Source organism: Chelonoidis abingdonii, chromosome 7 (assembly GCF_003597395.2).
Source record: "Chelonoidis abingdonii isolate Lonesome George chromosome 7, CheloAbing_2.0, whole genome shotgun sequence".
In the NCBI taxonomy this organism is placed as follows: Eukaryota; Metazoa; Chordata; order Testudines; family Testudinidae; genus Chelonoidis; species Chelonoidis abingdonii.
Genome location: NC_133775.1, coordinates 106,160,621 through 106,175,814, shown reverse-complemented (window position 1 = coordinate 106,175,814; position 15,194 = coordinate 106,160,621).

Here is a 15,194-nt window from a genome sequence, read left to right as displayed (position 1 = left end):
AGTAAAATTTACTCCGTGTTTTTATGCAGTGTCCTAGAACCTAACACACTGTTAAACATATATTGTTTACTGTCACCTGATTAGATTGTTACCAGAAGAACAGGAAAGGAGCCACTCAAAAAACGAGTGCTGATTAGAATATCCATCATTTGGCAGCCACTCAGACTGATCAGCACTAACACTTTCATTGGCAGATGAAGTCATAAATCTACACCTAGTTCTGCTACTAAAATCTCCAGAAGACTTGTGTCTGGTTAAATTACCTTTGCTGGAAAGTCATAGATGGCTCTAAGAACAGCAGAAAAACACCGTTGTCTGCGGCTTTTGGGGAAAACGTGGGACTAGACTATAAACCTACCGGAGATGAAAGGCAACCAGCAGGACTGGCAATACTGTTCCAATCTGAGTTCCATGTTTTAGCAAACTCCCCATTTCCCCATATAAACTAGTCCAAGATGCCTCTTTTCCTGCAAAGCTATTCCTTGGGCTGTTTCAGGAAGTTTTTTTTAAAGGGAGGTGAAGCCAAAACCTCCTAGATCAGGAGGTCTCAAACTTCCTTTCACTGCAACCCCATTCTGATAACAAAAATTACTATATGACCTCCTGGAGCGAGAGGTAGTGGGGGGGGGGGGTGTGAAGCTGAAGCCCAAGGACTTCGGCCCCGGGCGGTGGGGCTCGGGCTTTCAGGATTGGCCCTGGGCCCTGGGCTTCGGCCCCAGCAAGTCTACCACCAGCCCTAGTGACCCCATTAAAACGGGGTTGTGATCCACTTTGAGATCCCGACCCCCAGTTTGAGAACCACTGTTCTAGATGATCTAATGATCCGGTCTGGCCTTGAACTTTATAAATCTGTGTCATGGGAAGTCCTTATTAACATGAGACATGTGGGAATGGGCCAGATCTAACTCCCTATATCCAGGTTCCCTCAAGGTCAAGATTTTCGAAAGTGATTAGTGATTTTTAGGTACCTTAGTTTCTTGGAGTCCACTCTGAGACCCTTTCAAGGGGCTGTCATTCTCAGAGGACAGGGCTCGGCACTTCTGAAAACCTTGCCCCTCTTAAGCTGGCAAGCCCAAAATCAGGGCGCTCAACATCCCCAGCCATTTCTGAAAGTCTCAACCTGAAACCTGAGGGATGTTTGAAACCAGACTTGGAGCCAAACTTCAGTAGCTGGGCCTTCTCCATGCACAACCTGTATTAACGCAGTATGGCCCTTTGTCTTTCTCTAGTGGCAAAACCCGAGGTTTATGAGGCCACAGCTGCTTCCATCCTTAGTGATCTGGTTCTTTAGCTCAGGCTCATGCTTTTAGATCCAGCAGTTCCAGGTTCAACCCCTGTGGGTGACCTTGTCAGGGGCATTATGTTACATATATAATGAACAAAAATCCTGGTCTCAAACACCCCAGTTTGGAATCATTCAGAACCAGCTCACTCCTTTGTGCCTTAGGCCAGTCTCTAGTTACAGGGACCTTATTTTATTCCAATCTGTTTTATTCAAATACATAATTACAATTTGTATCCCTGCCCTTCCCAACCATGACACTGGGACAACCCAGCGGATGGTCCATTCTGCACGGCATCATCTCCTTTCTGAACAGAGCTGTCACACAGCTCAGCCACTGGGCAGCCCTGAACAACATGCCAGGGGGCTAACATGAAGGGAAAGGATGCCTGCGACATTGTTTTGGTGTTTAGATCTCTGTCTTCTGAGATGAGCTGTTGGGAGAGTGGGATCAGACGTCTTGTTCTCTTGGTACTAGCTGGTCAGAGAAAGTGAGATTATTTTTCAACAGACTGAACGCCTGGATGGCTTAGAAAAATGGTGAGGTGAGGGAACCCTTTCAGTGCTATGACATGGTTCAAATCCAGCCCCCATCATTAAAAGAATGAACGTTTCTGCCAGGTGGTGTCTGTTAAATGGCCTACGGGGGAAGCACTGGGGGAACATTCTGCTCCATTGAAGCAAATGGAGTTTTGTCTCTGGTCTCTAAACAGTTTCAAGGGGGCAGATTGCCAAAAAATGCCTCATCAGAACGGATTCCCCTGGTGGCAGCAAAAAGCCAAACACTGAACACCCCCCGAATGACAAAAGTTTTACCAATGAAAAGTGCTGGTGTGAAGAGTGCTTTGTCGGCAGGAGAACTCTCCTACCGACAAAGCCGCTGCTGCTTGTGGGGGGTGGAAGTTTTTTGTCAGCAGGAGAGCTCTCTCCTTCTGCCAAACAGCAGCTACACTGCATGCCTTTTAGCAGCATGGCTATAACGGCACAGCTGTGTCGCTAAAAGTCTCGTAGCATAGCCATAGCCTAGTGCACTGAGTCAAAGAAGATTCCGTGTCATTGTCATTTCTGAGGCCACTGCCACAAATGACTTCTGTGAGTAAACACCGAATGGCCTTGTCTATGTTTCAAAGTTTAGCCTTTAAAGTGTTGCCTGATCTCTTGGCTAGGTGTTATGTTGATCTCTTCGTTTAACATGATGTGTTGGCAAGATTCAGCTGCCTCTAGATCAGCCTCAGAATTACAGTTAGTGTGACAGTGGAGATGCCTGTGTATGTAGGGGAGAGACTTACACCTGAATTTGTAGTGGCTTCATTAGCACCATCAGCAGTATCACAAATGCCACAATAGAGCAAAGGAGAATGAATGTCCAGGCCTTGCATTACTCACACCCTCTGAGTGTCAGTCATTATCTTCCCCATCCTCATCGCCACCATCAACAGTGGGTGCCCCTGAGCCTCCCAAGGCATGCAGGCTGGGATACAGCTTTTGTAATGTGTTATGCTGAGGTTCATAGACATTTCTGAAGGTTTCAACCCCTTTTCCTTATCTATACTTCCACACCTCGATATAATTTGGGGTGCCCCATTTTCATAGGCTAACTTGTTAGCTCCCCATATACTTCAGTAATATTTACATCACTCACTTTCCATAACAGCTCATGGTTAGCACATTGCTGACCCCCTCTGTTTGCAAAAATCCCCAAAATAGTCTAACCGACTTTATCTGGTACGATACAATCGATATGTCCTGAATATCGGAGGTTAACCTATCTATTAGTGTAATTGTCTCATCTTGTGACATAGGATCACTCATTGGCTAGTGGGGTTACCATCTTTGAAAAGCAAAAAAAAAACCCACCACAACCCCAACCACAAGGCAACTTCACAACCTCCCACTTCCAACTTCAACAGCCACTTAGAGAGAGAACACCCATAGACATGATTGATAACATCTTTTTTTTACTAAAACTGCAGAAGTGAGAACACTGCAACATCTTTAGCTGGACACAAACTTTTAACATTAGGTATCCCAGTGTATTGTGATAATAATGCAAACCTTTAGACATACGTAAAAGAAAAAAGGCAGATTAATTTTTTTTCTGGTAACTAGCAAATCCCACCCCCCCCCTCCAACCAGCCAGGCCAGCCAAATACCGGCCAGGCGGTAACCCTATGGCCTAGCTGCTCCTGTCAGCATATCTTTAGGCTGAGGCCTGAAGGCCTTGCTATACAGTATTAATCAATACTTATTTCATGCCTCTATCTTGAATATACCTGATATATCTTCTCATTGGCTACAAAATAAAGAGGCTTTATAACTTCCAGGGGCGGCTCCAAGCACCAGCGCTCCAAACGCATGGCTGCGGCAGCAAGCCACGGGGGGCGGTCTGCCGGTCGCCGCTAGGGCGGTAGGCAGGGTGCCTTCGGCGGCATGCCTGCAGAGGGTCCACTGGTCCCGCAGCTTCAGCAGACCTCCCGCAGGCATGCCTACAGGAGGTCCGCCGAAGCTGCGGGACCAGCGGACCCTCCATGCTTGGGGCGGCAAAATGTCTAGAGCCGCCCCTGATAGCTTCTTAATGATGATGCAAGGATTTCTCTCTTTCTTGTCTCCTCTCCTGGAACCTGGAATCAGCAATCATTGCTGCATTTAATAAATGTGTGTGCGTGAGATGTAAAATTTCATGAGAACACATGAGTCCTCACATTAAAAAGAGTACAAATAAGTGTGATAGATAACATTTTGGCTGACATCAGGAATTGAACTGGGGGACTCCAGAGCTAAGCATAAGATCTCAACAGCATGAGAGCCCCATATATTAACTAGTGCCTGTAACACAATTACAATGTCTGTGACTCAGACACAGAGGTGGATGGGTAACACACACTGACCAATGAGTTACGCAAGCATTCCAGCTATCCCAGGGGAAAACATACAAATAATGAAGTTATGATCATTCTAACCAGGGCTGGCTCTAGGCACCAGCTTAGCAAGCAGGTGCCTGGGGTGGCCACTCCGGAGAGGGGCAGCAGGTCCAGGTATTCGGCGGCAATTCGGCAGAGGGTCCCTCACTCCCGCTCAGAGCGAAGGACCTCCCACTGAATTGCTGCAGATTGCGATCTTGGATTTTTTTTTATTTTGGCTGCTTGGGGCAGCAAAACCCCTGGAGCTGGCCCTGATTCTAACACACATGACCTGATTTTAATCTCATGCCAGTTTTAATAAGAGACAGTCTCTTCTTCCCTGAATGTTTTAGGCAAGACAAACAAAGGGTGGAAGAAAGGAAAAATTGTTTTCTCTGTTATCTCCAGCTTCAGCCTGATGCACTGAAAAATCTTATATTGAGCAGATCTGATATGAGACTTATGGAGGGAAATAAATATAGACCCCTCAAGATGTGGTTTTCTGTGTTGCTTTTATGAATGAACCCATTCCATAATTTAAGGGGGGGGGGGGGTTGGTGACCTCTAGTGGTAAATAGAGTGAATTAGGAATGGGGAAGAAAAACAGTGGCTATAGAAAAGTGAAAACAGAGGAAAGAGAAAATAACGCTAATTGAGTGTGTTGCCTTTGCTTCCTACAGAGGGACAGAAGTCAGGTTGGTACAAACATTTTAATGCTTTATTGGTAACATCATTTTCTAAAAAATCCCTGGAATGACTTCATCAGATAGCCTGTTCTCCCGCAGGTTGAATTCCATTGTTGAACACTGAGTTCCTGTCAAACAAAACTCACTGCCTTCCTGCAGGACAGGAGGAATATTAAGTGGCCAGGGCTGTAATAAAGCTCTGTCAGAAGCCAGCCTAATCAAGGTGGTGATCTCAGTTCCCTTCCCAGCTTTCTAATGAAAATAGATTGCACACGGAATTCCTCCCAGTTGGTATCCATTAGCACCAATGGCCATCTCAGCTAAAAGGCTAAGAAATGAAATAATGTATGTCTCATGTCTAGATGCGGTCTGTCCAGCTCAGGTGTATTGAGAAGGCAGTCTGAGAGCAACTCAATGCAAACTCATGTCACAGCACTGAAGATCACCTGCTTTAGGTGTGAAGCCCTCAATGGTCCAGATTTAAAAGGTTCAGGAACCTTTGAAAGCCATTCAGTAAATCGGACTGAAACAAAGAGAGTTCACATTGTTGCTGGGTCTGAGATGAAAATTTTGCACAGCTCAAGTTGTCAGTTAAAGTTGAGTCTGAAAAGGATAAAATCTAAAGAGGCTAAGATCTGTTTTTCATCCAAAATGGCTAGAGATTAGTACTGGTTGGATTATTCTTTGTAATTCACATTTAACCCCTTTGTTTGTGAGCCAATTCTAGCTTTCATTGTATATGTTCAACCTGGTATTTGCCAAATTATTTTGGGTATGTAATTTTCAGGCTATGGGTTATTCACAAACTGCATGCATTTCCTGTTTGATAGTTATTAGAAAACTTTCCAACCAAACTGTTTCTAGATGGAAAATTGGATTTTTGACTAACCTAAATTTTCACAGAAAGTGTTGTTTTTCCATTGAAAACACCAAGTTTATGTTGAAAAAATTTCAACAAAAAAATCAGAATTTCTAGCACGGCAAAATCACCCTGAAAATCTGATCAGCTGTTCATTATTTGCATTAGTCATGTAAGGCACATGGCTTTGTTTCTTCTTCATGATTGGCTATCTAAAAGTTTGCAAGTAGGCAACAAATAAATAATGCCTAACAAATAAGGGATTTCCTCTGTGTGTGTATGTGTATCAGGGGCTGGGGCAAATAATCTTTAACGCTAGAATCTGTGGAAATTTCAGGATTTCCTAACATTTCCTGAATACCTGGTGGTTTTCTAGATACTTGCACATGATAAATAAGACTCTATAAAAGTAAACTGAACTTAGAGCTGGTCAAATACTAACAAAAACCCCAAATTTGCATTTGGAACTCTGAGCCTATTACTTATGCAACATCTGGGAAGACAAAGAGAAAATATATAGTCAGAATTGTATCTAAAGAGAATGGAGCAAAATCAGCCTGGTAATACAGAGGTACAATACCAAAGAATACTGAAGTAATATGGTGCAAAATGTTTTATAAGGAATCAGTAAGTCTTAAATTTAACTATGTGGCCTTATCGCACGCCGAGTGTGGTTTATTAGTGCTCTGATAAACCACAAAGGACACTCTATAACTTCATTACCACAGGAAACTGCCATTTGCAACTCTAATTTACAGACACATCACTAATTGTTAGCACACACTAAATTCCAGAAGTTCAGAAAAAACTATTGGGAACAGAGTCTGTTCTTAAATTCAGTTCTGCTAAGTGCAGTAAGGTTGCACGCAGTGGGGCTGTGCCTGCAATGACTTACAATGTAAGGATTCAGTGTTCTTCTGCAGCAAAGCCCAGAGGGTAACCAAAGATGGCACACAGCTCTCGCCACTCCCCTATGGCCCCAGCACAGCCCCTATACTGTAGGTTGTGAGGTGGGTAGCAGAGAGCTGACATTGCAGCTCTGTGCCACCCAGCAATTCTCCCACACTCAACTTTGCCGCCCCTTTGCAAAATCCAAGCAAGCACCAACGGGCTGCAGAAGGGAGCCAGGACATGACTCTTTGTGTTTAAGAAAAACAGTGTTTAAATCCAGACTTTGATCATGTGATCCCACACAAGTGGTCTCTAGGAAAGCCAATTGTACTTTATCTTAACCATTTTTGGAATAGTTTTTACTTTTCTCTGTCTTTAATATATAAAATGTTCACATAAGGTATCTCAACAAAGCAAAGATATAAGAGTAGGACCCTACCAACAGAGCTGGTGAGGAATTGTCACAGAAAACAGTTTCCGCAAAATTGAAATGTTCTGTGGGACAATTTCAATTTTGGGTGTATATATAACAGTGAAAAATTGAAACAACATTTTGGTTTTGGTAAGTTTGACCCAAAATAATATTGTTTTGTTGAGCTGACTCAAAATGTTTCATTTTTTAATCAGTTCAAAAAAACATTAAACTATAGTTCCCTATTGGTGCATTGCCTCATGGGAGTTGTAGTTCAGGGTTCCATTTTCTCCTATTGGACTACTCCCATGATGCAATGGGGACTTCCCCTCTCATCTTGCTGCATAGTACAGCCAGCCATGCCCCCTCCCCCGCAATAAGAGAGACTGGGGGCATCAGGCTCCCAACTGACAACTCCCATGAGGCAATGTGCCATAATGGGGAAATGTAGTTTAATACTGAACCAACTTGAAATGAAACATTATGGGTCAGTTCAACAACATGAAATGACACATTTTGATTTGGAATGATGAAATGTTTCATTTTGATTGAAAATGTCAAAATGACACGTCTGTTTCCAACCTGTTTTTTTCCCCTTCAAAATATTCCATTCTTTTGGGAAAAAAAGATATTTCAACTTTTTGTCCCAATTTGGGATGAAAATGAGTTTTGGGGGGGGGGAAAAATCAGTATTTCCAAAGGTTAGACATTTTGAATTTTGCTCAGCTCTACCTCGCAATTTGTACAAGACGACCCATTCCAGTTGAGAGGAAAAAACACTAGGTGCCCCCTGATATTTCACTGTCTTCCACCTTGTGGAGCTGTTTGCACTTGTGTAAAGTGAATGTGTACCGCTACCATTCTGATTGGGGAGTATTTCACCTGCTCTTTCCCCATATCTAAATGGCCGCCAATGTGCAGAGCAGTGGGCCTCATGGGTGAGATTTTCAAAAGTTCCTAAGTAAGTTGGACACCCAACTCACTTAGACATGTTTGAAAAGCTGTTCTCCATGTTTTTATTACTCAGCCTAGAAATCTGAAAGGTCCTATAAGTGAAGTAGCAGTTCCTGCTATGAACGAACTGTGATGCATCTTTTGATAGATGCCTGGGGGGAAAATGGTGAAATTCAGTACACAAAACAGAGACAGAAGTTAGCATCAGCCTATGGTTTCATTCCATCCAGAGGTGGCTTGGATGTCTATGCTGGTGAAGGCACTGATCCCTCAGGGAGTAGTCTGAGGCAGATGTGGTTTTGATGACAAAGTGGTAATGTGCACTATGGCCAGCTTTCACCCTGCAGCGTGGTTCTAATTAGTGAGAAAGAGATAATGGGGATGGGGTGGGGGGTGGAGAAACAGGATAACTCTTGGAAGTCTGAGGGGATTAATTGCCTCCCAGCTGTCAGCGTAGTAATTAAACTCTGCTTGTTGATTTCAGCATTGCTCCGATTATGCGAAATTAATCTTCAAATGCATTGGAAGCTTCCCTTGCTTTTAGTTTTAGTGCTGAAACTTGCAGATCCCAAACAATATGCAAATAGGCATTGACACACTCCTGGCAACCACTCAGCAAAAATGTCAACTTGACAGAACCAGGAAAACTTTTTTTTTTTTTTTGGTTTCCTTGCAACTTTGTTTCCTGTTTATTTTCCAGACAAGGCTGAAGGCTGCTTTTGAGCTGATACCAGAGCACGGACTATACTGACAATCCTGTTAGGTTGACTCAAAAATGCAGTTCCAATTTCTCTCCCATTCTTTAGTTCAAGTTTAATAAGAGGTGAAGGATCACTTTGGGAAACTTTAACTTTCAAAGGACAAAGTCTTCCTATTGTTTAGCATTTCTTTAGCACTGTCCTTGTACCGGGGCTGTACGGCACGTACAATTAAAGGCACTCCCCACCCTCACAACTAATGCTCTGACTTCCTGTGTAATGCACAAGTACTTGATTTGTGCACACATTTTGGGAGTTTACGGGCCTGATCTTGCACCGCTATATTCAACAGCAGCTTGGCCATTGGCTTCAAAGACTGCAGGATTAAGACCTGCATGCATAAATTAGGCATGCAATAAATACATGCACACAAATACATGACCCTTACTGCAAAAACATGTAATTATCCTTCAGCTATATCATAATTACAGTGCAATCAAAGAGTTAATATCATATTAGTCAAACACAATCCCATAGAATTTGTGCCTAGCAAATAAGGGTATTACCAAGATGTTTTACAAGTCAAAAAACAAAACAAAAAAACAGCCTGGCCTGAATTTTGTTGCATTTCCGGAAAGGTTTATAGCTGTATCTTCATATTAGGCTTTTCTCTCTCATTTATAAGGATCCTTTATGACCCCAACAAATAAAATTACATACCAAAAAAAATACAGTCCTACTCCCAGCAACCAGAACACTATCAAAAGTCATCAACCATGTTTGGGAACCCAATCATATAATTCATCAAGCAGTCATGCACAATGCAATAATCGTGCTGAATAGATTTGTAAATACAGACCCAAAGTTCATTTCAAGTTTACCTTTTGCTGCTGTCAGGTGCTTTCCAGTTTCTTCCCTATCACACTAGAAATGGGTAAAGCAGATTGCAAAGTCTTTGATTGTTTCACTAAGCATTAGAGTCATCATTGAGAAGTTGATAATCTCGACAACCAACGTCAGCAGCAACCGTGGCAACAAGTATCCGCTGTAAAAGGAGTCAGTGAATCAAGAACCCAAAGATGCATGTCAACCATACTGGGAGGATAAGAATTTTTCATGTTGCACACACTGCAATGAAAAAAAAGGAAGAAAAATAATGAAGTAATACAAAAAAGCTGAGCTATTCAGTGTTGGTCAGCTAAACCCTTTCATATGTCATTCTTTCTCCCAAGGAAATAGTTATGTGGAGTTATTATCAGTAAGCATAAAATTGCATATCGTATTGCTCTGCTACTTGAAAGGACTGAGAGAAGCAGCTTAGATAAGCCTCTCTCATAACCCCTTTAACTTCCATGTCAAACTTCAGTCCAACCTTTGGTGCAGATTCACAATTTGTTAGAAATCCTTTTCTCCTATTTTTATGCACTGCCCAATTGTACCCAGAGCTCAAGGCATATGTGACAAAATCTAGCTGGGAAGGAGTTAGGTGCTGAGCTGTTCAGTGCTGGCAGAACTTACACCGCTTTCTGCATGTTCACTGGCAGAAACAGGTGGCTCGGGACATTAGGCACCTGCAGGTTTAGGTAGTAGCCGAGTGGGACTTTTGTGAATGCCAGTGACCCCTAAATGTGAATCCAGCCCTTAGTTTCCCTGTGCCTCAGTTCCTTTCTGTAAGATGGGATAAGAGCACTTTTTTACCTCACAGCGGTGGTACAAGGATAAACATGTTGGCGATTGTGAGGTGCTATGTTACTGGGGGGCCAAATAAGTACCTAAGATAGACAGAACACTGAAAAGCTGTTCTTGTGCCCTGTCTGAACAAAGGAAGTCCTGGAAATCTTGCCTATAGTAGTTCTCAGAGACCATTTTGCTGGGCGGTGAGTACACAGAGGTGGACGTAATTAATGGCTACCCCAATAGTACACCGTTGTAGGACCTGACGCAAAGCCGATTGAAGTCGGTGACCATCTTTCCATTGACTTCAATGGGTTTTAGATCACATCCTGAGAATCTAGAAAACATATTTTCATGAGACCTTTTGGGCACCTAATATTTCCCTATGTTAAGTTCTCCTCACACCTTCTATGGGTCATCTTAATTATCACTTCAAAAGTTTTTTTTCTCCTGCTGATGATAGCTCATCTCAATTGATTAGACTCTTCCTGTTGGTATGCATACTTCCATCTTTTCATGTTCTCTGCATGTATAAATATCTCCTGTCTGTGTGTTCCATTCTATGCATCCGAAGAAGTGAGCTGTAGCTCACGAAAGCTCATGCTGAAATAAATTTGTTAGTCTCTAAGGTGCCACAAGTACTTCTATTCTTTTTGCACTGGGTTAGAAGCTCCAAACTGCATGAAAAATGGTTGTTGTAATGCAGGAACTCAGTTTAATAAAGCCAGGAGTGGGCAGGAAATCAATAATCTAACATTAACAGATTTCTTTGTCTTTGGTAGGATTATGACAAGCATTTACCAGCGTTTTCCTCTGTTAAAAATTAATTGAACTATTTTATTCTATCAGATACAAGCACACTCTTTGTACCACTCAAGTGATATAATTATGACAAAGTAATTACAGTCCAGAGCCTGCATGATGTTGTGAATGAATCAGCAGAGAAAATCAGTTCGTGGCAGCAGTTTTATCTTTGCACATGCAGCCAGGGAGGGGATTACAAAAGTGGCTTAGCCATATTTCCCCAGCACCCACATGTCCCTTATACACAAGAAAACAATGTGTATAGAAAAAATTGATTTCTTCATTTTGGAGAAACCATTCTGCAGTCAATGTGAAAGGGTTACAGGGATCAGGGAAAGAAAGATGCTAAAGAGTTGATAAGTATTAACAGCTTTTGAATTCTGACCTCTAGCAATGAAAGTCCATGGGCTTGGAGAATCTGTCAGTCACGCAGCAGGAGAAACCCCCACTGAGTGATTAGAAACTAAAGGACAGATCTTCATCTGGTGTATCTCACCATCACTCCATTAAGATCAGTCTGTGTTAGAATTTACTATAGCAGCCATTGCTGTAGTATCCATCTAACCATTATATGACACCTGTGATTTCTCTGAAGAGCAGAAAGAATCACCGGGTGTCAGGAAGTGCAGACACTGACAAAATACTTGTGTGCACAGACAACAATCAATACTGCAAAGTAGTGTGACAGCTGGTGAGTCTGGCTGCCTGAGGATTATACACACCCCAGTGCTGTGACTCCTACACCCAACCTAGTCCTAGATATGGTTAGCTGGAAAACAAGAATTCAGTTTTGTAAAAAATTGAGATTTTGATATTTCTTTTAAATTGGTAGAAACAAAACCAAGAGTGTGTGTGTGAGAGAGAGACTGCCCAACTTCAGAATAGCCAATAACCCAGGGCACTCATCTGGAGTGTAGTTGACCAAGGTTCAAGTCTACTAGAACACACCGTGGCAAACACTGTATGTGATATGTAACTCCAGAATGTATCATGATGAACACACACAAGGAGGCCAAATTAAGGATATACAGGCAAACTTAATCCTGTTGTTTCCTAACTTTTGGACTTTACAACCCTAATAAATTTCTTCTAACATAGAATTATACACCGAAAAACCATCTAGTCTGTATTATATCTGACATGTTGTATATGCTTTAGGATGGCTCCACTTTAGGAGTAAAGGCAAGACCAGTAAAGGAACTGGTCACCTCTGAGGCCATCCAGATAGGTATAGAGAGAACATCTAGTCATTCCTTAAATGTTGCGAGATGTTCTATGACTTCTGTCAAAATTCAGAACAAGCTGTGATAATTTCCCATTGGTAAGTGATGATACTCAGGGGGAACTCCCAGCAAGAAGGGGTGAAAATGTCATACAGTTTCCTGATAACATAAAACACAATGCATCGACACACTCAAAAGACCTGTCATTGCTGGGTCAATCTTGGGAAATCCCGTGCGGCAGATGTAGGCTTACATCCCATTAAAACTGGTGCCACCTGGGGATTATAACAGATACGTCTGACAGAATTACTGGTACCCGTCTGACAAAGTAGAAATTGTTGGCAGCAGCTGATTGGCTAGTGAAAACACTTCTTTTGAAGGTGGGAATGGTGCCTCATGAGATGTTTGCAGAGTGAAGAGTGATGGTGGTGAATGTGACCCTTTGGGATTGATGAAGGCAGCTCCAGGCAGCTTGTTGCATCTGAGAGAGTAGATATAAGCAGGGATCCTGCTTTTCTGTGATTTTTAAAAAAATCTTTCATAAAAAAACATGAAATTCGTGTTTTTCTATGATTAAAATTAAATGTTGAACTTTGGTTCCCAGATTTTATATATATTTATATATAGATATCAGTTTAGAACCTCATTTATCTGAGCCTCCATTATCCAGCTCTCTGTATTAACCAGACCACCAGCTGCCCAGGGCTGACAGCCCAGTCCCAATTAGATCAGGTAAATGGGGTTTGTAAGCATCCGGACTTACCCCAGCGGCGCCTCCTGCTGGTGACTTCTGGGAATTAGCGTGTTCCAGCTCCAGAGCGCCCTCTGCAGACCTGTGATCTGCCTTACCTGTGCCCCATGTCCCTCCCATGTCCCCAGTGCCTGTTTACTTGGGGTTCTGCCCCCTGGCAGTAACCCCTTTCAGCCTCAGGGTCTCCCCCTCCCAGGGGAACCCGCACCCACTATCCTCACTTCGCCTCAGTGTTAGGCTACTTCCAGTCCCCATCTAGCTCCCCACTCACTGGGGCAAACTGCAGTGAAAGCCACTCATCATAGGCAACAGGGGTTCGGACCTCTTGTCTCTGCCTACTCATGGGTTGTCCTCTGCAACCCAGTGCCTAATGGGCCTTACCAGGCCTTCAGTCTGGGGCTTTCCTAGGCCAGAGCTCCCCCGCTCCCTAGGCCTTTCCCCAGCCCTGCTCCGCTCTAGGGTCCCTTCTTGGCACTTTGCAGCCAGGCCCTTCTCCCTCTACAGATAGAGGGAGACTGCCTGGGCCTCTGTCTCCCAGACTTTTATAGGAGCCGGCTGGGCCTGACTGGGGCATGCCCCCAGCTGAGCCTACTTTGCCCCAATCAGCCCAGGCTTCTTGTCCCACTCACAGCCCTCTCCTGGGCTGTTTCAAGCCCGCAGGGCAGGAGCAAGTAATCATTCTGCTACAGGGTTCCATTGTAAATTTAAACCACATTCAAAAATCAACCACAAAAGGAGGAGGTTATGTACATAGAATAAGTGACACTGGTACTTTCAGAAAAATTTAGTTCACCATGTGCACTTTATTTTAAAAGAGAATTTAACCCAAATTCAAAATTGGCACCTAAAATTTGAAATGCAGATGAAATCTTGTATTTCAGCACACCAATGTGCATGACTGACTCCCTCACTCCAGGCATGAAACCATATGTGCACAAAATTGCAGGTGTTCAAAGGACACAGACCCTTCACTGGTGCATCTTGGCACCACTTCATTGACTTCAGAATACAGCAAGTGAGGATCAGATTCTACAAGGATTTTTTTTTTCAAGCCTTCTGGTCCAGATTTTGGAAGAGCAGTGTCCTCTGATGCTCAAAAGGAAGAGAGATTTTATGAAATTGGGGAGGGCCTGGGGAAGAAAAAACTTAGTTGAGGAAAAAACCGTTTGACATTTCATATACATTTTGTGTACAAGAGCTAGTAGAATGGATTGTAAATCAGGACCAAATTGGAGCATGTCTCATACTCACCATAAACAATGTCTGGGTGAAAGGTAAGCATAGACTAGAAATAGATTTACCGTCAGTGGGTTAGGCAGGGCACCATCTCCCATCCCACCCCCAAATAGAATGATTTACTGGAATGACCAAAAGTCAGTGTCTAACAATAATGAGGTTTCAATAAGAAAATGCACCCATTAGTGTTCTGGGGCTGTTTCTCCTTGCATGGTGATATCATTACTGAAGTCCCCAAAAAAGTAGAAGAAGAAATTATCTGACCTGACAGCTGGACAGGTCTATAATGATAATCCACTGCTCGTTTGCATAATTGGGCATGAACAACCATAACGAATGCCCCTTTACCTGACATCCTGCTTGTTAACAAGTTTCAATCCAAGCAAAAGAATCAGAAATAATGAAGAAAAATCATTTATAAGATCTCTAAACATCTTATAAAGAATGGAGCAAATTAATACAGAGACGGAAGTCCAGGTCAAGCTAAGACAACCCTGACAAGGGAGAGATGCTAAAACATTTCTATTTATCACTTAAATATATGGTATAATGAAATTGCTGTGTACGTTACTGGAGAAACCATTTCTTGAGCGTGGAAAGTGAACCGCCATAATCCTCAGCACCAGTGTGAACGGAAGTAGGGGTGAGATCCTTACCACCCCTGCTTTGGCCCCTTTATGCCAGCTAACAGGGCTGGACTGTCATAAGTAGATAGGTAAGGTAAGGGTTAAGTTTCTTTTACCTGGAAAGGGTAACCAAACACCTGACCAGAGGACCAATCAGAGAACGGGATTGTTTAAAGTCAGGGGCGGGAATTTGTATAC